This window comes from Crocodylus siamensis, chromosome 4, assembly GCF_052110815.1.
Source record: "Crocodylus siamensis isolate JL-2025a chromosome 4, ASM5211081v1, whole genome shotgun sequence".
NCBI lineage: Eukaryota > Metazoa > Chordata > Crocodylia > Crocodylidae > Crocodylus > Crocodylus siamensis.
Genome location: NC_143398.1, coordinates 133,434,153 through 133,459,937, shown reverse-complemented (window position 1 = coordinate 133,459,937; position 25,785 = coordinate 133,434,153). Strand labels below are relative to the sequence as shown.

The 25,785-nt window shown below is 40.6% G+C and overlaps 1 protein-coding gene across 7 annotated transcripts in view; it reads left to right on the top strand.

Moving 5' to 3' along the window:
* DUSP16 (dual specificity phosphatase 16) overlaps window positions 1–25,785 on the top strand; it is a 78,098-nt gene that overhangs the window by 11,795 nt on the left and 40,518 nt on the right. For 3 of the 7 annotated variants that reach the window (XM_090043836.1, XM_090043840.1, XM_090043834.1), the window contains exon 2: window positions 20,219–20,288. The gene's annotated coding sequence lies outside the window, so the exon portion shown is untranslated. Of the gene's footprint in view, window positions 1–12,852; window positions 13,018–14,697; window positions 14,720–19,052; window positions 19,158–20,218; window positions 20,289–25,785 lie in introns of those variants that run through there. The other 4 variants (XM_090043841.1, XM_090043835.1, XM_090043838.1 and 1 more) reach the window with 3 other exon arrangements.

Here is a 25,785-nt window from a genome sequence, read left to right as displayed (position 1 = left end):
AGGTGTAAGTTTCCGCAGCCATGTTCTCATTATTCCTTCATATTTTGTATTAGGTTCATGTTCCCAAGTCCCAGCCAGGATGAGTGCTTTGCAGACACTCAGGAAATGGTTGGTGTCCCAATGAGCTTTAATTAAGAATAGTATTATTGATAACTTTTTATACTTTTCACTCTTGCTTATAAAAACTGCATTAGATGTTTAAACAAATATTCCTTGAATCTTCTTCCCTTCCTCCTCCAGCCAATCTGCTCTGTCACTGCTGACCTAAAGACAGTTTTTTCAAAAGGCAAGGTCTTCAGGCAGCTATACATAAGCAGAACTGAATGTAGGTCCATTCATTTCAAAATAGCTGTGTCAATGGGTGGTCTGTCCCATGATGTTTCAAGCCTATTCTGAAGGGATCATCTGGTGTAAGGTGTTAGTGTCTTCTCTGTACCTGTACCTGCTTTTCTATAAAACAGCCAGAAAAGGCATCCAAGACGGGAATAGATGTGATAGGAGTATATACACTGGAAACAAGATTGTATCCATCAATTCATTTCATATGGTCCCTTTTTTAAAATCCTCTCTCTAGTAGCAAGCTTTATTAGTCACTATGCACCTGGATTGGTTGAGCTGGTTACTTAGTTCTCAAAGGCTTCTGTAGACCATTTCACTCTTGGTGTCTCACAATGATGAATTACAAGCTGCTTAACAATATAAAGCATTTTGGTATATTTTTAATGAGAATAGTATGTAAAGTCATGTTCTAAACAGAAGTAGAGATAGCCCATTAAATATTTTTGGCAACCTGTCAGATATGTCCTCATATTGTTCTTGCATTTCAAACCAAGTAGAGCCAGACCTATGCAGTAGTTGGCTTCTTAAGCATCAAAAAAACATTTAGGAAACAGTGCTGATTCAGTAGCAAGGCCCCCAAAAATGCTGTATTGAGTGCATCCATTGAATCCAATATTATACAACTGTGGCCACTAACTGATGCCTCAGAGGGCTGACCAAGGAACTCCATAGTGGGTGAAAACTGGCTCTCCCAGGATCCTTCTTATTGGGAGTTGGGGAAAAAGACATGCCTGATTTTTACCTTCTTAGTACCATTCTTGTATTTTGTATAGCTCTAACATGTCCCATCATTTAACCAAAAGGTACCATTCTTTTCAGTTTCTCTATGTACAGAAGTCTGTCTACTTCTAGTAGCATGCTTTATCTGTCTCTAATTGGTTTGGATATTACCAGATGTGAACAGATTTTACTGAAACAGAATGGTGTTCAGGGCTAAATACAGACAGTCAAAAAGCCCAAGGCTGAATTGATTCAGTCTTCTCAGGTTAGTCTAAGCTGTGTAAATTGAAACAGTAAGCAAGTGAACTGACATTCATGTTTGATTCCACAAATACAGCCACCTGCCTGCAGTGGCCTAGGCCAGAAGTCAGGGGGCACTGGAGTATGTGTCCCTGCTTGGCTGGAGCAGATAGCTTGGGCCAAGGATAGGCTGTTCAGCCTGCGAGGGGAAGGTTGCTGGGGAGATGCAAAGCATCCTGGGATGCTGAGGGACTGTGAGTTAACTTGAAGCTGGAGGGGATCTGGGACAGAAGTTCAATAATGTGATTTAACCTAACTCGGTTAAGTCTGATACTGCATCTATCCAGGTTTATCTTAAACTGGTTCTGGCTATTTTGAAAATCATTTATGTGCACAGAATTTCTATTGGGTTACAGATTTGAACCAGTTTCTGAGCACTTATACTGGTTTATGTGTAATTTCTTTCCCTAGCCCAGGTGAGGGTACACTTGTGCCTTAAGTGGCTTAGTAGTTTCAGCATATTCTATGGTCCCTTTTTCCTTTGAATGCCTCTGCACTTTGTTTTAATTGAACAGTGTCCAGATGTTTTCCCAAGGTCATGTCTACTGTAGAATGTTTTGCTGGTAAAACTTCTGTCAGCTTACAGTGGCTGACATACCTATGTTGCTATGGTATTAAGCACAATTAGCTAGTTTTGCCATTGTTGTAGAGCACATGCAGAGCATGTTGGATAGGAGTCAATGGCTTACTGCTACTGACATCACTGTTACTGGACAATAGGCACAATGGGAATTTTACTGATGGCTGCATATCATTCAGGGAGGTGGTTTTATTTTCAAACAACCTGCAGGCTAGGTTTTGTTGGCTTACATCAAATGTGTGTGGATGGCATAAATAATAGCCAAAGGCAGCTTCTCGTGACAAAACTTTATAATGTAGATAGTCTTGAGTGTATTATTCTGTTTGGCATACAGATTGTTCCCTTCTGTGTATGTTATTTGCTTTTGTCGACATGAACTGTAGGAAAATTAGTAAAATAATTATAATTTGGCTTTAGGAAAGCTTGAAGTCTGTCACAATTGTCTGGAGTCATCTAAATAACTTCTTTTTTTAGAAATTTTGCTGCCTCATGGCTGGTCATCCCTAAATGTTAAAAATAGGGGTGCACCAATAAAGATGCTCTTGACTGATACCCATTAGCCAATGATTAACCAACTGTATCAGCCAGTGCTGGTCTAATAACCAATATTTAGTAATATTGCAAGGTATTTTTAAACTACTGACATAAATAAACCTTCTTTTATTTGTTTTGTATTTATCACTGTCACACCCCCTGTACTGCCTGCTCAGGCCCTTGATGAGGAAGGTGGTCACCACCTTCTTCCCATGCACATACTCCTCTCAACTATGGCTGCTACCTGCTGCCCTGCTTCCTGCACAGCCTGTGCTGCTGTCCCTGCCAGACGGGGTAAACCATTGCATGGACAGCAGCATCAGGTGCGTTTGGAGCCACAGAGCATGCCACTGCCTCAGTACTGGCAGGCCCCATGCAACTGAGATCCTGTGGCAGCCAGGGAGAAGCCACTCTTGGAAAGGTGCCTGGTACCCAGCAAAGCAGAATGTCCCTCGTGCAGTGCCTTAAACCACCTGCACGCGACTGAACTTCTCTGCAGCAGCCACGGTGCTCAGTTTTTCCTGCGTGTGCAGCACTGCCATGGTAATGGTAGCAACAGCAGCAGGAGCTGTTAAAAATCCTTTTGTTGTTGAGCATGGTGCCCTGTGAATGCTTCCCAGCACCCCCTCCCACTGGTTGCAAGGACCTATTGTCTGCTGCAGGCATGGACCAGCAGCAGGGCATGGGGACCAGACTATGCTCATCAGCATGCTCTGAGCATGTGGCCATAATTATCAGCTACAATGACCAAAAAAATCACATAGCCAATAATGTCATTTATTCTTTTATCAGTGCTGATCCAATAGCCAGACAATATATCGGAGCACCCCTAGCTAAAAAGCACTTAGCCTGTCACCAAAGCAAGAGATGCTTTCCTGCTATGTTGACTACCACTATATACTTTGTCTGTCTGTTTTCAATCCTTTTTTTTTTTTTTTTTTTTTTCTGGTGGGGGGTGGTGTGTGTGTGTGTGTGTTTGGTTGTTTTGTTTACTCCCTGCTCCAGGGTTAGATTTATTCTATAACATTTTGCTATGGATTCTACCCTAGACTTTTTGGAAAGTGTAGATAAGTTACTTCAAATTGTGTGTAGGGGGAGGGTTGGGACCCTGTTTGGCTGATTCACTCTTTAAAAACCCCCCAAAAACTCCAACCCCTAACATTAGAGAAATACAATTTTGCTTCATCAAGGTCATGCTGATTTGGTTCTTCTAAGTGTCCCATACTTTTATGTGTAAGTATTCTTTCAAATCAGTGTATTGATTTCGGAATCAGAGCTCACTAATTAGAATCTCTGGATCTTCCACAGCAGGCTTGACACGTGTGTTCTCCCCAGTCTTTCTGGAGCAAATTACTTTTACTGAGAGTTTGCATATTTTCTTATCAGTCACTTCATTCTTCATTTCCCTTTATAATTATATACATCCTGTGGATCTTGGGAACTTGGTCCTAGAGTAGTTTATTTTTCTCCTTCTCTTCCTTTGATATTTGGTAGTATTTCATCTTGACTGCCTAATTTTGGACCTTTATTTTTTCAGGTAAAAATTTTCTCAACATCCTGAACAGTGAAGACTCTTGCAAGGAAACTCCTAAGTTTATCAGCAGTATCTTGATATTCTTCTTAAATGTTCTCTTAATTCTTTACGCTTTAGAAGACCTATTGATTCCATAGCTTTTGTGCTCTTGCTGCTTTTTTTTTTTAATTTTACTTGCTGTGGTTTAGGATTCTTTCTATTTGCTTCACTAAGTTTTGGAAATCTGTTTTAAGAAGCCTGCTCACCTGGGTTGAATAATCCTTAAATGTTGCCATTTAAGTATTTCCCCCCTCCCAACTCCCTTGCCTTCCTGCTTTCCATGTTAAGAGGCATGTACACCTTAAGTATTTAAGTAGCTTCCAGCTGACTCTGAGAATTTTAATTTCCTTACTTTTGTTTTGTCTATATGTTTTTCTTTTCAGTATTTCCTTTTAGCCCCCCAGGCCTTTTTAATGGCTAGCTTCTGACTTGACTCTTCAGTGAATGTGTCAAAGTTAATTATGTTGTGGTCTTTATTATTCCGTAGCTTAACTGTGGCTGCAGTAGCAAACCAGTAGTCCCATCCCCCTGCATTGTTGGTTGGTAGTTCCCATTCAGATGAGACACCCAACAATTAAGCGTGAAATGTTCCTTGACATGTCATGCCTCACTGTGAAGGCTAAATTCCAGTTCATGTACCCGTTCTGCCAAACTAATACTGTATCATACTGCAAGATAAGTTTTATCCTTCATTTTCTACCCTCAGCTTTTTCACTGGCTGTTTCATTCTGGTGGTTACTGAGTGATTACTGTGTAGTGTGTAAAAGTCATAAATGGCTTTGACACATATTACATTTTGTTTTTGTCTTGGAATAGAATCTGTCTCCTCCTCTACCTCTCACAATGGCAAATACTCAAGAGGGCTCATTCTCTGGAACATTGTTGCAATAGGCATCTTGCCACAAAGGCCAGAGATATTGCCTTGGCTAAATTTTGGAGGAAGGGTAAAGCTCTGAATCCCTTTCCAATCTCATAGGTACAAAACAGAATCCTTCTGTGATGGCACCAAAATAATTTCATCTTCATGTTTTGACCCAAAGCATTGAATAATGCTACTAAATCTAGGAAGTCATGGGTCCAATTGTATAGTTATACCTCTAATGAAAATGTGTAAAAATCCAAGGTTTTAGTTGCAATAAAGTATCTGAGCTGAAGTCTTTTTATGTTCTGAAGGGCAGGTAAGTTGGAATTGCATCAGTAGATGCTGGTTTAGAAACAGTTCCCTAAAAGCTTGATGCAGCCCTCTAACTTCAGTAGAGTTGTACTGATTTATTCTAGCTAGTAAGAGTCTGGCCCAGCAAGATCAAATACTAAAAGTTCAGTATTTATTAATATCTTTATTATTCTGATTCTTTTCTCCATTCCTTTTCTGAATGAAAAGTGGGGAATTTTTAAAGTAACGTTAAATTATTAAGCTTTAGAAATGTTCATTCCAGGAAGGTTCCATCTCATTCATCTTCTCTTTCCCCATTTTTTTTAAAAAAAAGAGAGATGTGGTACCAATACAGTCATTGTCACCAAGAATTCCTAATGTGAGCCTTGGTCTGGGGAGGGAGTGAAGGGGTGAGATCTCGCTCTCTTTCTCACACACACAATTGGTAAGATTTAGGCCTGGCCAGAATATGAGGTTTTAAAGAGCTGTCTGATTTGAACATAGTGACCAGGTTACAGGGTTGAGTGGCTGGCAGGATAACAGTGTTTCCCATAATGATTGAAGGTAAGAGCTCAGTATTAAGAGCCATGCTGAGCTTGAGCTGGCAGCTGGGTATTTACAGGAGGTGTCAGAGAACTGGGAAAGACATAAAAGCGACAGTTTTAGGGGCCATGAAGAGGGAGAAATCTGTAAGTCCTCAGATGATACCTGGGGGGGTTTTGTTTTGTTTGTGGATGAGATTACTTAAAAAAATAAGGTGCAGAGGGAGAAGAGACTTTTTGGAACCTGCAACAAAGTTGTGGGGATGGAAAGTTCCCTCTAAGGAACTGAGGAAAGGCAAAAAGAGCAGGCTGATTGTTGAAAGAGGGTGAGGAGCATAGGTGACACATAGAGCGGGTGTGGGGGGGGGCATATGCCCCCCCTGAGATTGATGGCAAGGGGAGAGGGGTGGGTGGCAAGCATTGACCACCCACACAAGCAGGCAGCGGCCAATGTGGCCGCTGGCATCTGCAAGTGGTCCCTACTCTCTGCTTGCCACCAATTGTTTTGTTTTGTTTTGTTTTGTTCCCCCCCCCTTCCCCCCACATTGCTGATACCATTGGTGGCGTCTGTGGGAATTTTGCCACTTGCTGATGCCTGCACCTATGAACAGTCCCTGCTCACCGATGGTGGTGTCTGTGGGCAGTCCTCGCTCACTGCCCTGGTTTCCCCTCCACCCCCCAGTCTTGGGAGGCACCAGTCATTCATGGTGAGGAGAGGGTGCTTTTCTTGAGATATTCGGCTGGGAAAGGGTCACTAGAAGCTTCATGTCACTGAAGTTCAAGGTGTGGAAACTATATTGGAGAGTATAGAGGGCCTGGGATGGACTTGGACATGAAGATCTCTAGTTGTTGCAAATGGCATGTTCAACGTTCTTTGAGTTGTTAAGGAAACTGATGAGTCGAGTGGAATTTGGGATAGGTTTTTAAGGGATGAAAGAAGCATGATTGTATTGTGAGGGGAAACAGATGGGGAAGAGAGAGTGTTAACTTAAAGCACTTTTAAAGATTAGAAACAGACCTAACTGTGGATTTAATGACCTCTCAAATGCATCATTGTGACATGACCTTGAAGTGATGTCATTAGCTAATGACATAATTCCTTTAGATTGGCCAGTGATTTTAACCTTGGTTCTCTTTTGTTTTCTTTCTATCACCACCTTGCAACAGGATGATTAAAAATCCAAAAGAAGAATGTTCTACACTGCTAAACTAACAGGTTTTTTTTGTTTGTTTCTCTCTCTCAAAACTCTCTATGTCAACAGAAGGAACTTCTTGCCAATGGTACAGTAAGTTCCAGCAGTTTGCAGAAAAACTTTTAGAAAACTGTAACTTTCACCCAAAATATTTTCTTACCTCTCTTCCTTCCTAGCTGCTGTTCCAAGCAGTGAATGTGTAGCCAAATCCAATGATGTGATAAGTGGCTGCTATGCTTGGAGATAGATAGCAGTGGGGTATCAAACTGGTGGGGTTGCCCACAGAGCCAAATATATTGTTGTTCATCAAAACATAGAAAGATTGCTGCTTCTCTGTCAGACCGCCTTCCCTTTTGGATACCTTGTACTGCTGTGTATTGCATGAATTTATTTGTGGTACACATATGCGTATATTCACCAATGTGGGCTTTATTTATAGAAAATCTTAGATTTTAACTTTTGAAAGGCTTTTCTTGTGAATTTAATGTTATGCTCCTTCTTCCCTTTGCTTAACTGTAATGTTCTTGAAAATTCACACACAGTCTATGCTTCACTTTTTTGTTGGAGTTTTTTATATGGTATTCTGTAAACTTGTTTTGTTTTACCAGCATTCCCCATAATTTCAAAAACTTCTAGTTCTCCAGATTTGTACTGAGCAAGAAAACTCCTCTCCTCTTCAAAATGGATTTTTATTCACGAAAATTGATTACTATACAACAGACTACAGTAATAGACTGATAAATAATAGGAATGTAAAGAAATAACCAGGACTTTCTGGAATCTTGGCATCTCTTATCCTATATAGCTTGATTGAAACAAATAAAGCACTGAAATGCAGCCCCCAACTGCTGCTCTTTTTTGTTGAACTATTCTTAGTTTTTCTTGGTGAACTCAGACAGTTGGATAAGATGTGTATTTAAGGAAATCTGATGGAAGTGATAACCTTAGGTTCCTTGCACATTCATGACTGACTTTGTAGTTGTAAAGTTTAAATGCTTTTGCCATATTGAATGCTATAAACTAGTCCTCCTTGTGCACTAGAAGCTTGGAGGCAGCTGTTACAGGTTCATCTGCATATCAGACTAGTAATGATAAGATTCTTAAGTTCAGAGAAAGAACATTGTCTTCAGAGAAGTAGTCTGGCTAAACCTGACAGCATTTAATTTCTGAGACCAAGGTCTGGGTGGAATTGCCTTCATCCTAGGTAAATGGATAAGCAATATGGGGCAGTTCTCCATTCTAGTAGAAGCTGTGATGTTTTGATGTGCTAAAGAATTTTGCAGAGATTCAGTTATCTGTGTGGGTTTTTGTTAAATTTACATTTAACATGCAGCAATGGCAATGTGAGACCGTTTTTAATTAACTGTATCCATTAAATCTTGGAATGTGCATAAAGCTGTAGTGACAGCCAACACATGGACCATTTTTAGTGTGTATCTTCATATATGGTGAGGTGTACAAACGTGAGAATTTGCTTTGAGAAAATAGAAACTTCATGGAGTGAAGTTCATCTCCTGCCCTGATAATGGCCATTCTCCTCATTTGCAGATAGAAGTGGAAAATGGTATGCTCAGACCAGCATAATAGTCATTGCAAGACTGGGCTTATATTGCCTCCTTGCTGAGCCCCAACTGCTACTGAGGAACAAGCTCTGCCATTTTGCTTTTGCTCTGTTCATGCCCAGGCCTTGCAGATAGCTTAGAGCATGGCCCAGCAACCTTTTACAAAGCTGTGGGCTGGAAAAACCTAGCTCTGGTTCAACATGAGCCACGTGGCTTTGGTGGCACATCAGCAGTTGGTGGGGTAGGAAGGGGGCTTTCCCTGTGCTGCAGCCAGGCAGCTGGGAGTTGCACTCACACCACTGCCATTTCTCCCATTCCTCTGCTCAACTGTGGTGTTGACATGGGTCCCAGCCCATGGGAAGGTGTGCCAGGGCCAGGTATCTACAAACTGCATCCATACTACCACCAGTTCTCCCCATAGGCACAGTTGGAAGCTGCCTGGCCCCAGTACAGCTCCCCACCAGCTGGGAGAAGAGAAGTGGCAGCAATGCAGACATGTTTTGCAGATACCTTGCCCCACTGAAGCACTCCACGGGCTGGTACCTGTGCCCACACTGCAGAGCAGGGGGCTGGGAGAAGCAGTGGTGGCATGTCTACAGCCCTAAGCTGCCTGGTTCTTGCACAGGTGCAGGCAAAACTCCACACCACTGATGCACCACCAAAGCCATCTGAGCTGTATTGGAGCTGGGGGAGTGGGGAGAAGTGGCAGCAGTGTAGAAATAGTAGGTGGCACAAGCAAAGCCCTTCAGCCATATGCTGCCAACCCCTGGTTAATAGGGTCCCTGAGTGTGGCCCAGAGCTATATTTAAGAATGTCTACCTAGAGAGCCCCAAACAGTGGTGCTGGGAAACATGCACCAAACTGTTGGCCTTGGTTATGTTCAGAGAGGAAGCAAGTAGGTGAGGCTTGTGTCTTGGCAGTGGGACACCTGACTGTCCTTTTGGCCTGTATGAATAGGTATAGTGCGGTGAGTGAAAATGTCCTTCATCCTCTGCAAGATTTCCTCTTCGTTCCTCCTTCCTGGTCCCCCTGTCACTGTAAAGAAACAGAATTCTGAAGTCAACACTTCTCCATTTAGGATGCATTGTTGATTTACAATGGCATACATAGGAATAAAGGGCATTTGTAGACGTGCTCTGGGAGGGGGGAAGCACTTTAATTAGAGTGGCTCTCAGAGCTGCTCTAGTTAAAGTGCCCAGAGTGTCACGTATATCAGTATCCCGGTGCTAAAAAATGGTGGGAAGGGTTCTTTAACTAAAGCTTGTCAAACAAGCTGATACACATGATGCTGGAGTTTGCTGAAGCATGGTAATTACCTAATTGATTAATCGAGTCTGCTCCAGCATTCTGTAATCGCAGCACATCGGAGCAGCCTTGCTGCATGTCTGTAGGCACACATAGTTTAAAAGTAGTAGTAAAACAGTTAAGGTGCTTTCCAATATCTGTGGAGGAGAAGGTTGTTACCCTCTCTATCTACAAATTGTTAGAACTGGGGGAGAAGAGGGGAAGCGAGACTTTGCCAGTGGTTTTGCCCCTTTGCTGCTGGTAGAGAAATAGCTAGACTTGGGACTTTCACAGCAGTTACAAGTTCTGCAAGGCAGTGTTCTCTAGTGGTCACTTCCCATTTGCCCCTAGGTTGTATGTTATGATCTGCTACACACTTCTATACCGTTGCTATCCTCTGCTCCAATCTTGGCTCCTATTCATACCACCTTCTTGCAACACCATTACTATTTTGATTCTGGATGCTTCCTCCTCTTTACTTCTTGGGTGCCAGCAGAAAAAACATTGAGAGAGCAAGAAATGGTCTCTCTTCCTTCCGTTAGTTCTAGTTTCTGGGACCATAGTGGTTCACAGCTATCAGCAGCAGCAATTACAAGGCAAGTCCCTTTCAGTCCCTGCATTCTTTGACCAGGGCATATTCAGTGCAGATGCAGTCTTTGGAGAATTTAACTGCCAAACTCTTAAGTCTCTGCAACTGCTATTTGTTTGCAACTGCAAACAATTGGCCAAATTTAGACAAGTTTCCATCGAATTGCATAAGATTAGCTTCCACACACACCCAGGTGATCTCCCTAGCAAACTTTAAAACATGAAACACAAGAGTGTCTCAACAAAATGATAGTAACATAATGTGGGCAAAACTACACTTATCCCCCCGCTTTCTCCCAAGCCTCCCACTTTGTTTTAGCGGACACTTTCCAAAAGTTTAGCCTGAGACGGACACCTGCCTTAGGATTTTGTTTTCACTTCAAATGGTTTAAATTTGGCAGATACAAGTAGTGGAAAACAGTCTTGTGGGAAGTTCAGCCAACCTCCTAATAAGTGGCAGCACTTCCTTCTATAACTAATTTGGAATTAAGGAGTCTGTTTGTACTAAAACCCCTGCTCCTCCCTTTGCTTGATTGCCGTATTAATTAAAAGTTTTAATAGTACTTCCACGTACTCTAACCCTTGTGGGTCTTCTGCTGGCTTTCAGCTGTGTGGGGAAGACTGGGCCTGTCAGTCCCTGGCTCAAGAATATATCACTCCTGCTGGAAAATTGCCTACTTGTTTTAATTTTTTTTTTCTTGTTCTGCTTCTACAACTGGAGGTATGTTAGATGAACCTTGTGGACTGAAAAGCTTCCCCCATTCAAACAACCCCTGTTAATTTATAGTGCAATTGATCTTTTAATTTGTCTGGATTTATACCAAACCTGGGGGGAAAGGGGGTAGTAGGCTTCCAGCAGGACATGCCCTAGTACATGCTTCTTTGTCCCAGTGTGCTTAGATGGAAAAAGAAGCATGAAGGAAGGAAAATCTGTTCCTTCACTGCTCCCTAAGCTTTGCAATGGAGGGGCAGAAATATCTCTGCTTTTCCCTCCCACCCATCTTGATCCACTTTTACACACACATCCCCTAGACTTCTGGTCTTTAAGTCAGAAGGGTGTTCAAGGCCTGGGAAACAGCCTCTGTTTTTCCAAGAAGGTTTCTCACCTAGGCATCCCCATCCAAAAAGCCTCTTTTTTTTTTTTTTTTATAGCTAAAGACTGGTTCTCTTACCCTATAACCAGTTGGTAGTCACTTCTGGGGCTTTCCATCCAGGGCAAAATTCCCAGCAGGGAAGCCCAGGAGGTTTTCCACCTATGCAAAAATCTGTCTAGCTGATGTTATTTTTCATTGGATTTGGGATGACTGCATCAAGTCTACTTCATCCCACTGTGACAATTTGAACAGCAGATGTCTTTCCCCCTCCCCTCGCCCCCAAATGTGTCTGTGTATTTTGAGAAACTGGCTTGCCTTCTTGTTTTGTTGATGCAGTGTAAATCAAACCTCAGAACTAGGAAAATGTGAAATGTTAGCTTGGGAGGCCAAGTCAGTGGAAAGAGAACATAAACTTTGTCCACACTACAGTTGAAACTAGTGCTAGAAACAGCTGTGATCTATTAAAGGATATCATCTTAACTGTACTACTGAATTCATATATGTGTGTGTATATATATTTTTGTTCCACAGAACTGAACAAAATGTAATGTCCCAAAAATGAAAATCCCATGCCCTGTACCCAGTATTCTAAAACTGAAAACTGGATTAACAGAATGTAGACTTCTGACAAATGCTGTAGTAACCTGTTCTGTGCCGCTTTCCACCTCTTTCTGACTTTTAAGTGCTAGAAATATCTTTTTTTCTTCAGTAATGAGATGCAAGTAATTCAGTTGTTGTTAAGGCAGCTATACCAGCGGGTATAGATTTTATTTATTTGCGGGTCAAAACTGCTGGTTTCTGCCAGAGATACTTGGAGTATCTTACTGTGTTGAGGCCTGATCCAAAGCCCACTGAAAGCTTTGTATGATGCCATCAGTGTTCAAAGCTTACTGTTAAGTCCAAGCTTGACAATATGCAACACATGCCTAAAGCCAAGGTTCATGCCAGAATTCCCAGAGTGCTTTTACTGGCAAGAACTATGTCCGAAACAAAGGCTGGAAAAACTATATTTGTTTTTAGATCTTAAGACCTTTTATATAATCGGGTGAGCTATCGCTATTTACACCGACATTTACATTATGTAAAAAACCTCTCCAAACTAAGGACATAATACTGTGTGACACCATGTGCCTTCAAAACTCCACTGAGTTTAGGTGCAGCTTAAGGTTATTCAGGTTCTCTCCAGAACAAGCCATAGAAGATCCAAACAGGTGAGAGCACCTGCTTCTAGACCCTGGAATTGGGTGTGTTCTAATCCAGATGCTTATCCAAGGATTCTTCCAGCTGGATGAAGCCAGAGGCTTGAAACTTCTTAATTTGTGCAGAATTAAAAAAAAAAAAAAAAAAAAAGAAAAGCCCCAGTGCAGTATTTTTTATTTTTTTTTAATAGGAAGCCAGTGTAACACCCTCGAAACTAGAGTGGCATGCCTGAGTCAGTTTAGTATGAACTAAGAATCTGGCAGCAGCACTGAGCACAAAGGAAAGCTGCAGGAGTCTCCCAGGAAACCCATGAACTGATGAATGTGGCATGTTTGAACATGAGACTGACATCATGGTGAGTTCATAGTAAAAAACAAAACCAAAGCGTTAGCCACAAAGCAGAACTAACCTAATCCTTAAGTCACTTCTAAAACCCTCTGAGAGTACAATATGCAGCTTGAAAAAGCTGGCTGTTTCCATCTTTGCTTCTTGCATTTGATTAAATGTATAAGTTAACTCTGTCAGAAAAGACTATGGAACATCTCCTTTGCAGACTTTTTCCCTTCGGTTTTCCCTGTTGTGTCCTTGTTTTTTCAAGTGGAGGAAGTGATTAGTGACTATACACAGTATACCTGAAATGCCAGAAAATAGAGAATGGAAATGTATGGACACGCACACAAAAATAACCAAGCATGTTTGTATATACAGTTCACCTGGGAGTCTTAGGCTATGCCCAGATATCTCTTTTAAAAGACCTGAAATGTTTGCCTTTTCTGAACTTGGGGAAAGACTTGCCCTGAAATGCAGCTTGTTTCTTATGAGCATCTCAAGAGCAGGTTAACTTTTGTTCTTTTTTTTTTTTTTTTTTAAATTATGCCATCAGAGGAGCTTGCTTAAGGGTTGTCTTGATCTATTTGTAATAACTTTTTGGGAACTTTAACGTTGAAATATTTTGGGGCTAAATTGTTTCCTTTCATTGTAAATACACATTCTAGTTTGTTTGAATTCTGGGCTGTGCTTCTTTAGTAAACTGCTTTGGAGTTGGTTTCTTGGTTTTGGTTTTTAACTTAAGAAATGCACTTTGCTATTGCTGGGGTCATGTATTAATAAAGGGTCATGTGAGAGATTTACCAAGAGTGAAAAATCTGTCATCACTGACAACTAATCAGTTCTTCCACTGTCTGTGAAGTAGGGAGGCTGTGCAGTTTAGGGTGAGATTTCCAGAAGTGTTTAAACTTTGCCTTGGTTTTTCCACTGTAGTAAATATTTTCCTATTTTCTTTTCCTATTTTTGTTATTCTATAAATTTATATTGGATTCCTGATAGCATAGAACTGATGTTTTATATATGATGCTTTTCTCACTTACCACTGACGGAATGACAAAAGCATAAGACGTTGGCATAATAAACATAATAATGGACAGAGAATGCAAGCTCCTTTTTGAATGTTTCCAAACTGAAAGTATTGTATAACAGGTGTGTTTTCTTCTATTTTTGTTTTGTTTGGAGGTATTCTGGGGGGAGGGTTTGTTTTTGAGGAGTAAAATACTGTTTTGGTTATAAATACCTTTTTGTCTAAGCTTGCATTGTTTATATATGAGGCCCAAAAGGGGAACCCAAAGTAGAAGCTTGAATTTTAAAATGTACCTGTTTCTATCAAAAGATTATCTGTAGCCTTTTCAGCTAAAGCATAGTAACCACATGATTGACATGTCTGTTCTGCCAGATATTCTAGTGAGTATAGCACTAACTTTGGGATTAGTGCTGAACTTGAACTCTCTAGCGGAATACCAAATAAATTCCTAGCACCATTTTTATAAATAGAGCGTATAATAATAGAAGAATCGGCATTGGTCTAGTGTTTCTGAGACGTGTACGTGCATGCGTAATGGTAGTTTGGGCCCATTTAGGTTCTAGCAAGGTTTTCATTGGCCATCAGCTTTGCGTTTGCTCACAGGATAGTTGGCTACAACCTCTCTATGCAGAGCTCTGCCAGTGCGCTCAGCCATCTCTTCTTAGGAGTTTCATGTGGCAGAGACTGAAAGAAATCTGATTAAGTATGTATGTATTTACTTTGCTGACAGCAGGATGGGCTTACAGCACAACCTGACTTTTCTGGACCCTTAATATCCCTTCTAATCTCCCCTGTGTATTGGTGGGAAGTGTTTTCACAACATGGCTGTACATTTGTTGATTTTTCTTCTGGGCTCTTTTACTAATGCTAAGTTTTATCTTCTAGAGGAATAAAAGAGTATGAGGAAAAGAACCACATACGATACAAAACTTTAGGTTTAGAGTCAACCTGCAGTGTGTCTTGAACGTGTTTTGACAATGGGTGTAACTTACCTTTTTAATGGGTGCCTGATAGATTTTTTTTTTTCTTTTTAATGTTCTCTAGAGCTAGCTAAGTGGACACATGCAATACAGTACTGTTTCCCAATACAAGCAGGAAGAAGCAGACTATTTAAGGCTGACAGTCCTTCAAATAAAAATTTCCTCCTCAGCTTTTCTCATGCCCTGATATGAATGGGTTGAATGTACTCTGTGCCTTCCAAGAGAGCTAGTGTCATTTTCCTCAAATGGGTGAAAGATCAATTGACATTTAATTCATTGCATCACAGTGACAGCATGGTGCATCTTTAGTCGAGATATTTGCTCACTGTAACAAATTTAATTCCAGGGAAAAGCTTTTAAAATACCAGTTGCCCCTCCTGTCTATGACCCAAAGAATTTTTGGGTCCCATCCCCACCCTCAGTATTTCTTTACCACCATTGTATCCTAGCTTCATGTGCTCTGGTCCTCTTGATAAAGGGTTAGATCTTGTTCTTCTAGTTCTACTTCCTCTGTGAAGTTACCACAGAAAAAGTTCCTTTTTTTCACTGTGTTGTTATTATTGTGGCCTGCTTTATTTGATCAATTTTCTCTCAGAATCTCTCCTTTGGCTTTTGCTTCAGGCACTTTCAAAAGAAACAGTCATAATACCCCTTCATTTACAGTAGTGGTCTTAACCTTGAGTATGGACTATTTTCAGAATCCTGAAGGGTCCTATTTTCTTCTTCTGTAGAAGACTGCTTATGAAAGAGGGGGTCATACAGAATAAAAAACTGGAACTGCTGTACTTAAGTTTTCCTTTATTAAGCATCCATTGGTGTTAATTTTTCATCTATTCCCTAGCAAAGAGGCTATGAAATACAAAATCCTTACTTGCATTGATCTGTCCTGCTACAGAAGACTGAAAGAAAATTCTGTTCTTGTAGATCATTCTTAACTGTTGAAGCTATGTGTTCAAGTTGCCTACTGTATTTAAAACTTTTGTGTTGGAAATTAGGGTGTCATGCTGATTGACAGCATGGCTAATTTACTAAAACCAAGGGGTTACTAGAATTTCAAAAGCTCAGAGCCATTGACACTGGCAAAGTACTTAATAACTCTAGGCAAATGGCTTTCAACCTTTCAACTTTTTTTCACCTAAACAATTTCAAATGGACGTGTGGATGCCCCTTTGAATTTATCAAGTGGGTATTCACATAATTTTGGTTAATCATAGTCATCTGTTGTGGAGCTGTTAGACATAGTCTCCAGACTATAGAGGTTGAAAACCACTGCTGTAGCTTAATTTTGTATTTGTGCATTTACATCCTTTTTTTTCTCTCTTTTTAAAATCAAATACTAAAGCTGAAATGAAATGATAAACCAGTTTTGTCATTTTATCATAGCTTTAGAATGTGTTGCCAGGCCTCCCTACTGTAGGAGATCTCGGACTTAAAATTCTTAAAAATTCTGCGCAACAACATTTATCAGCCGTTTGAGAAGGAGGCACAGCTGTTGTTTATTTCCCAGTTTAGATACTTTGAGGATAGCTGTCAATCATCCCTACATCACTGAGTGATAAAGCTTGTTTTTTGATGAGAGGATGATGAGAGGATAGGAAGATGAGCAAAAGCTTAGTCATTCTAGTCTAGAAAAAATAGATTTGACAAATTCTGTTAGACAGAAAACAAAAACCTACTACCCACAGACCAACAAAAAAAGATTCCTGCATTCGTTCTTAAGAAACAATATTTCTTTAGCTGCTAAGAAAGACAAAGGGGCTAAGTTCCTTGTAGGGATGCTGCCGTTGGACTATGCTCAGAGGTTCGATCTCTTATCAGCTTCCAGCTGGTATGTCACACTAGTTTCCTTATCATTTAACTCTGCTGACTGTAAGCGAGGACGGCAGATGAGGTTCTTTGGGTAAATGTGATATATTTTATTAGCCCAATTAAACAGCTGGAAAAATGGTTTGTTTGTTTTTTTGCAAGCTTTTGGGCATAAACACCCTTCTTCAGGCATAGGGAGAGTGCCTTCTTCCTCATCTTTACTTTGCTGTGCCTGATAGCAGTGAGCTTAGAATAAAGGATCCAAATTTTCAATGCATGAAAAAAATCAGAAAATGGCAAAAAGGGACTGGAAGGCTGTCTTGTATACCAGAAAGAAAAAAATAAAATTTAAAAAAAATGCACACAAATTGTAAATAAATAAATAAAGATAAGATAGTTTTTCTAAGTGTCAGAAACCCCCATCTTTCTCGGAGGTGAAAGCCTTTCTTTTCATGTGTGAAGTTTTCACTTTAAACTTGGGTGGTTCATTCACATTTTATTGAACTGTAATATGGCATCTTCCTTTCCTTCCCCCTTCTCACCACCAAGAATAAAAAGGACGGGAGATATAAAATGTTTCTGAAAATTACAGGAAATGTCTGTTCCTTCAGCAATATTGCCAGGGAATTTCCAAACGTGCTTAATGTTTATAGCCAAACTGCTCAGGCAGTCTGTAGTCATGAGTAGTTCCTATTCTAAAAGCACTTCATTTCCTTCCAGTAAAGTATGTTGAAATTACTAAGTGTGTGTGTCTGGTTTCTATTCTGGCCTTCAGCTGAGGGAATTCTGTCTAATGATAAAATGGGGGAGGGGGTACAGGGATTCAGTGTTTTCTCTCTCTTCCTCCATCTTATTTTCTCCCCTTGGCTTCCATGAACTCAGAGTCTATTCCTAAACATCCCTTTTTACAGATGGGAAGAATGTTAATGATTTAGTTAGATTTTTGTGAGGGCTTTGAAAGCCATGAATGAAAGGGACTCTGTATGGGCAGAGTGGCATTTCAGAATTATAAGGCGTTCATAGAATTGCTCCAGGAGTGCGGGAAGAGGGGTTGCTTTAATTGGAGAGCTGCTCTAACTAAAGCACCTGGAGTGTCACATGTATCAGTGTCCCCACACTGAAAAATGATGGCTTGTTGAACAAGCTGTAGTTGAAGCACCCCCACTGCACGGAGTTGCTGATGCATGTGATGCTGGAGTCTGCTGGAGCACAATAATGAACATGTTCCAGCAAACTCAATTTAATCGAGTCTGCTCTGACATGCTGTAATTACAGCACATCGGAGCAGCCTTGATGCATGTGTATAAGCACCCATGATGGTTATCTGAAGGGGATGAAGCTGCCTAAAAGGAACTAAAGACTAAGTACAATGTACCATAGCAAAAAGCAGCCTGGTAACAGTGCTGTAACTATTTAAAAGTCCAGTGACCTTCTTGTAGGCAAAACCAGAACTGTTTTTAAGCAGTAGAACCAATTTTGTCTTAATAAGCCATTTCCAGGCAAACATAACAAGGGACCAGACTGAACAAAGGTGGCACAGATTTCTGACAGAAATGAGAGGAAGCTTTGCTGGTTTGTAGGAAGGGCAGGGGAGAGGTTTAAAGGCTTAATTTTGCAGTCTTGTGAAGATGCAAGCTGACAGTGTTCCTAGTAGGCCTTCCAAGGGTGAAAATAGAAGTAAGGTCTCCCTAGCAAAAGCCTTTGTCTTGGCATCCTAGACATGTAGGAGTCCATTTGAAGTACCTGTGAAGCGTGAGAGAAAATATGATAACTTTTCCTGGGACAACGCTGTATAGTTCTGCAAGTTGATTTGAAGCTCCATTCAAGTTGTCAGTCATTCCAGGGACAAGCCTGGCAGGCTGTGTGCTCTACCTGGGCACTTAATGGCAGAGATCAGTGCAGCTTGGAAAGGTTTGTGTGTAAAGGGCTGTGCTGCTCCTCTTCTGTCCCAGGGCCTGCCTCAAATAAGGCATCTGTTTACAGCCTAAATCAGTCATTCTCAACCATGGTGCCAGGGCAGCCTTGGGTGCTGCCAGATCCTTTAAACAGTACTATGATGTATGAAGTGACAAACAAGTGCAGGCTCAGGCTTGTCCCTGCCTGGACAATTCTCTGTTCCCCCCGGTGCCCTCCCCACCTTCACTGCCCAGCCCCTCTTCAATGAGGTAGACACTATAATATATACATTTGTTTTGAAATTGGGTACCAGAAAAGTCATGGAGGCGTGCCTTGATTCCAGAAAGCCACTGGCCTCAAGCATCCAAAGAGAGGTGCTTCTCTTTGGGTGCTTCCCTTTCCATCCTTGGTCTAGAATTCAGGACTGCTTCTGTGAACAGGGATTTACATCCGACTAAGGTAGGAGTAAACTGAGCACTTTGCAAATAATATGCTTTTTTATTTACCTGCACAATGTTTATGAGTGCAAAATATCCACTTAACACCTCTCCCATCTCTTTGTTGCTCTCTGTTGGATGCATGCATGCAAAATTTGCAAAGCCTTTATCTAGTTATCGCAAAGGTACAGAAGCCATTTGTGCAGATCCTTTTGGTGTAATATGGCATTGGTTTAGAGTCTCTGCAGTGTTATTCAGGGTGAACTCTACCCTCTTCCATGATGTCTCCTGGTTTTGTTTTGGGATGTGTTCTGTGGTTGAAAGCCACTCCTGAACTTCATAAGGTGATACTTAGCTGTGGTTTATGTTATGCTGATGAAGTAAAGCTGTCAACTCATAGTGATGGTTTGGGTTGGTTTAGCTTCCCAGGAAATACTGTGTCTGGAGTTAGCATTAATGTTTTTTTTTCCACTTTATTATGTAAAGATTAATGTAAGTTTCACTTGCAGGAACTGCCAGTTGCTAAAGATAACATAGATGCTTTAAACGTTGACTATATGAAAATTGCTGGTTCAATGCAGTTTCCAATATTGGACTAAATTTATGATGTGATGGAAGTAGAAACAAAGTGTTTTGTGCTTTAACCTTTGTCCATTCTAAAATCACCTGCAGCCAAAAGCCTGTCAGTTAAGTATATTTAAAGACACTAAACATGCACCTCCTAAGGTTGCTCTTTTTTGGTAAATGTTTATATGCTATGCATTTGTATAGGTCTGAATTAAAGATTGGCTTTCCTGTAGGAAAGCCAATCAAGCCATACTTCAGAAGCAGGTTTTGCTTTAATATCCAAAGTTTCACGTAAGTTTCAAGCTTAAGATGTGGTGTGTTTTTCATCTAGAGAATAGCAATCACATTAAACCCCCCCTGATCCCCTTTGTACCTTTCTTTCTGACCCATTTTGCTTTAAATAAAAACCACGTTTTTAATCTATTATAGGTGATGTTTGGTTTAGGTAGATTTAGTGTAGAAAGTAAATGCAGCGTTTGGTTTATTTCTAACTTTTTTTTTTCTTATTTTGTTTAGGTAGTTCCCCTTTGCTGGCACCTGTGTGTGTGGATCATCCTCTCATCTAGCCCATGCTTCTTAGATCTGGGTGAGCAGACTGTTTGTTTGTTTTTTGTTAGTAACAAAATCCTGATAATTGAAATATTATGGATTGTAACAGTGCCAGGTACAAGGGAATTAGCACGTTAGTTCCACTGAAGTCTAGAATAAGGTAGAATTCTGAAATTCTTTATGTTGGATGAGTAACCTCTTAGAAATATATTAACTGATTGTCCACTGTTCCAGGAAAGAAGCAGCTAAGAACGTGTTTTTTCTAGCTTTTGGTGTAAGTATGGATTAGGTAGGTAAAGTGTTGCTGCAGATGGTAGCCAACAGTGTTGCTCAACATACAATAGAGAAAAGTATTTATCTGAAAACCATTTATTGCTTGCATGGGTGGGGGAGGCCAAGAAATAACCTGGGTGTGAGCTGCTGAACATTTGAGTGATGTAAGAGTAACAACATGTTTGAGCATTTCCCATGACTTCATATTGTAACAATCTAATTCATCTGCTTATAATAAACATTGTAAGCCTCCCCGTTTCCTTCCAAGTGTCAAACAGATTGATTCCTCAATAAGTGCAAGCGATAATCTGCTATGGCATGCTGAATTGATATCGCTGTACTAGGAGGAGATGCAATAACACCACGTGTGTATATTGAACAGGTTACCAACGTGTATGCTGCCTTTGGCTGAAAAATGTGACCTGATTATCTTATTTCAAATACCATTATTTGTATAGTGAGCAATATCTTGCTGTTGCTTGAAAGGAAACTCCACCCATCTTGCTTAGCCCAGCTCTCTGCTGGAGGCAACAAGCTCTTTGGTGCAAAAAATCAACTGAACAATATATCTGGAAAGTAAAAGGCAAGACCTTGAAAAATACAGACTAATAAGATTACTGGTTTGTTAGGTGCTTAGGTGTTTGTTTACATCTTTTAAGGCCTAAAATACCTTTAGTTCTCTTACTGGAGAGGAGGATAGTTGCCTAACATGTGAGACTTTAAACTCAGTTTCCAGTAAACACAAGAAACAGAAACTGAAAAGAGAACTATTAAAATGTTTCTGTTCTGCCTTTGATACAGATTTAGAAATCTGGGCGAGAACTATAGTGACAACTGATATAATGCTCTAGAATAGAGTCATTTTTCAGCAGTAGTTTCAGGAATACAGACCATAATTAAAAAATGGACACTGGGAACAGAAATTTACACACAAACCAGTGTAAGTGATCAGAAACTGGTTCAAGTCTGTAACACAACAGAAGCTCAGTGCACATAAACTGCTTTCAAAATGCCCCAAACTGGTTTATGATAAATCTGAATGGATGTAGATCAGACTAAACTGATTTGGGTTAAATAGGTGTACTGAACTTCTGTCCCAGATCCCCTCCAGCTTCAAGTTAACACAGTCCCCTAGCATCCCACGATGCTTTGCAAGTCTCTCCCCCTTACATCGCCCCCCCCCCCCTTGGCAGGGTGGGCGAGCTAGCTTTGGCCCAAGCTGTCTGCTGCAGCAGAGCAGGAAGGTGTGCTCTACCACCACCTGGCTTCTGGCCTGGGCCACTGCAGACTTGTGGCTGTATTGCTGGAAGCAAAAGTGACTGTCTGGTCACTTTCTTATTGGTTCACTCTGCACAGCTTATATGAACCTGCAAAGACTGAATTGATTCAGCCTCGGGGTTTTTGACTGTCTGTACTTAACCTTGAAGTATGTTTTGTACCTTGTTCATGCAAAATGGGTACATCTCTATTTGAGCTTTCAAACAGCTGGGGAGAGTGAAATTGGTCTAGTTTTTGATGAACTGCAAGTTCAGTGCACTGTCAGAAAAGTGTATGCAATGCATGCTTGCTTTTGTTGTGAATAATAATTCTATGTAAAAGTAAGCCAGAATTCATGCAGTTTATGGTACAATAGGGCAAAAACCTGCCTACTGGCATGTTCTGGGCTGACTTGAGTAATGTGTCCACAGAGGTGGAACTGCAGACTAGGAGGCCTGAAAAACACGAGCTGGAAATTGTTAATAAACTTGGTCTTCTAGCTCACTGGGTATGGCATGGCTAGATATGAGTGGGGGCTGGGAGGGATAGAGAACCATATTTTGTTAGCATAAATTATGACCATGACACAGACTTCCAGTTTCATTGTAGTTTTGGTCTCTGGAGTGAACAGACTTGCCCTGTTGGTGTTAACTTCCCTATAATTCATGCCCCTATCTCACATGTACTGTTTCCCACCAACTGGCAAGTCCGTGGTAGGTCTAGCCAGGCACTATTTGTTGAATTGCAGCAGATTTCCCATACCTTGGATAATAGTAAGTCGTTTGTCGTCAACACTTCTGCATTTTCAGATGTCCAAGAATGTATCTGTTTTTCTTCAGTTCTTTAATACCATCATTTGGTTGAAACCTTGTCAGTTCAATTAATATTTGCTGTGTACATAGGTCAGTACTGTAGGCATATTATACACTGAAATAGTAAATAAAATAATGCTGACTTACCTAGCAAAACTAAGCAAGCTAGGAGACCCAGGTTCAATTTACTTACATTTTTCCCTTGGCTAGAAATGTCATAAACTCGAGAAATTTGTCGTAGCCTTTATCAGAAACACTGTCTTTCCTTGTGTTAATAAATCAGCAGAATTGGAAGGAATCCCATTGGTCCACCTTGGCAGAAATAGCAATAATAGTTTCAATTAGAGGAGACTGAGGTCCTTAATGGTTGGGCACATGTGTTTGTGGTGTGAGGGGAGGCAGGAATGGAGGGCAATAAACTTCAAATCTTGGACCTAAGAACCTTCTGAGAAAGTAATTGAAGTAGAAATGAAGTGGCTGATTTCAATGAAAAAACTGTTTTGATTTGATTTCGGTTCCCAAATCTACATGACCTAAATTCTTCTTCTGTCTTGTGAATCCAGGCCAAATAGAGAATGAGGCATGGGTTCTCTAGAAGAAAAAAATGTGACCTGTAGGTAACAACTATACCATAATGCACAGGGGAACTAAAATAAGCTTCATGTGTATGAATTTGTTTTGATTACAAATGTAAATTTGGGGGAGGAGGGGAGAGGGGGGACACACCATGAAGTCGGATTGAAACATACAGGGGCAGGTATATGATACAGCCATTTTAAACTCCGTGCATAACTAACTTCCAAAATTAGCTGTCCTTAAAATATTTAGAAGCTAAGAAACAATATTGTATGGCTAGATTTGTCTGCAGTGATTGGAAAAACTCACAGATAACTGCACAATCCCATGGATGATTTCATGTAATATCCTCATAATTGAATGACGTTTCACAATCCCAACACTATTTTCAGTACCTGTGAACATCCTGGTGACTGAGGTTTTGATGATGTTTCCTGGTCCAGAGGTCAGCAACATAATAGCTTATTTATGGCAAGGCAGCCAAGTTGCATCCTGTGGTAACACCCAGTCAAGTTGCTGCATTCCTTTAAAGCATAAATCACAACTTTGAGCTGCGCAGAAAAATAACATTTATGTTTTGTGGAAAAATTGAGGGTTTGACTCTTTAAGTCTCTAGTGAAGAGTGAAATGGAAGGAGAAGCCCTTTGTTATCTTTTAAGAAAAGCATGTGATTTCTCAGACTGCCACTGACTCCATCATAAATACGGCCCAGTGATTTGGGCTACCACCTGGGACATGGGAGACCCAGTTCAAGCTCCTGATTCAGAATAGGAGCTTCAGTCTGGTTTTCCCCATCCCACTAGGCCAAGCCTACTGGGCTACTATCTATTCTGGGATATTTCTCTTGTGTATGTTCTGACCAAGTATTCTGAGATGCTTAAGAACTATCAAAGTGTATTTGCTTGGAACAACATTTTGATTTCCCCCCCCACCCCCAATTAATCCACCCTTGCTGCAGTCTTTTAAAGTTCACTACTGGTGAGTCACCTCCCTATTGCATGTTATGCCAAGGGCAGAATGAACACCTACCTGGAAATTGGTAGATTGTTTTGTTACCACAAGTCACTAAAAGGACCCAAACTGTTCACCCAGTGCTTCTTAAAGGTGGCTTTTATGTAGTTATACAAATATGGGATTTTTAAGGTCTTTACAGAGAAACTTAGTGATTGTAGTTGGTTGGGTTTTTTTTTGCTGAGAAGGGGTTAAGTGAATTAGTGAGAAGGAAGAAAGTGTTAAGTCTATGAAGTGTCCTACCTTTAATTGGCACTCATTTTCTTTCTGAACCAGTGACATGTAATGGTATGTGCCATTTTAAACATTCATATTTTAATCAATTAAGCTAATGACGCTTTCTCATCTGCACAGTTTGTCTTGTCTTATTTTGTTTCTCAGTGTTTTACCCATCCAAGCATTCTGCCTAGCTCAGGGGTTCCCAATCTGTGGTACGTGTATGCAGCTTGTCAGTGGTACATGTTAACAGATTTATTATAATTACTTTATGACAAACATTTGCTGGTGGTACTTAAGGTTGGACTGAAAAAATTGTTGGTGGTACTTAAGGTTGTATCATTTTAAATTGGTGGTGTGCAATCTGTCAGAGTTTGGGAACTGCTGCCCTAGCTCATTTAAGGGCTAATGCCAAGCCCATTGTAGCCAGTGGAAAGGCTCCTAATATTTTTCCAGGTTCTGAATCAGACTTTAAGCCTTGTCAGGCAGTGGGAAATCCAAATTTTGAGTAAGGCATGTTAAGGGGGGGAAAAAAGAAGAAACCCCCAAGAGTGTGGGATTTTCTTTTATCTGTGTTTGGTTTTAGAAAGTAAGCACAATTTAATGAGCACAGTTTAATGAGCTCCATCCATGGGGTTTTTTGGTTTTTATTTATTTATTTATTTATTTTTGCACTTTCATAACAAGACTGGGGGGGAGGCCATAACTCCCCTCCCCACAATTCCCCATCCCGTTAGATCTCTTCCTGCTCTTGTTTATAAAAGCACCTTACAGCAACCTTTCTATGGAGGAAAAACAGTTGTCCGTCAGTGTATAGGCAAGGTTTAGCTAGTTCCTCAAGTTTTGCTATAGCAATTTTCCCACTACTTTGCACTCCAAAACAATATGTATTCCACTAGGTCTGAATACACTGAAAAGCAACAGTGGCATCTTGCCAGAAAGCAGTGGGGTACTGGCAAATAGATGAACAGAATTTTATTAATCCAGCAACAGCTTATGTAAAAGTCTGGTATTTTTCTTGTGCTGGTAAATGTAACTGTGTTCTCTCAAGAGCATGAAACAACTATTTTTTTTTTTCTAAGGCGTTTTTTAAAAGTGTACCTTCTTTTTCCCCCCCCTTCTGCCCCAGAATTGATCTTGGATTTATGTGTTTGTGTGTGTTTGAATAATTTTGTATTTGTCTCCCAATGAGTAGAATACTCACTGCTGTGGGATTTCTCAGGGCTAACAAGAAGTGGCCTGTTGCTGAAATAGAAGCCTTGTACACACCAATTTATGAATCGGTTTGAATTTATGACCTTATTGAATTTTTTTTTCTTACTCCTGTCCTGATTCTGCAAGGTGTTGAAGTGTTTTCTACAAGGTTCAGTGCTCTGTCAACTCCACTTG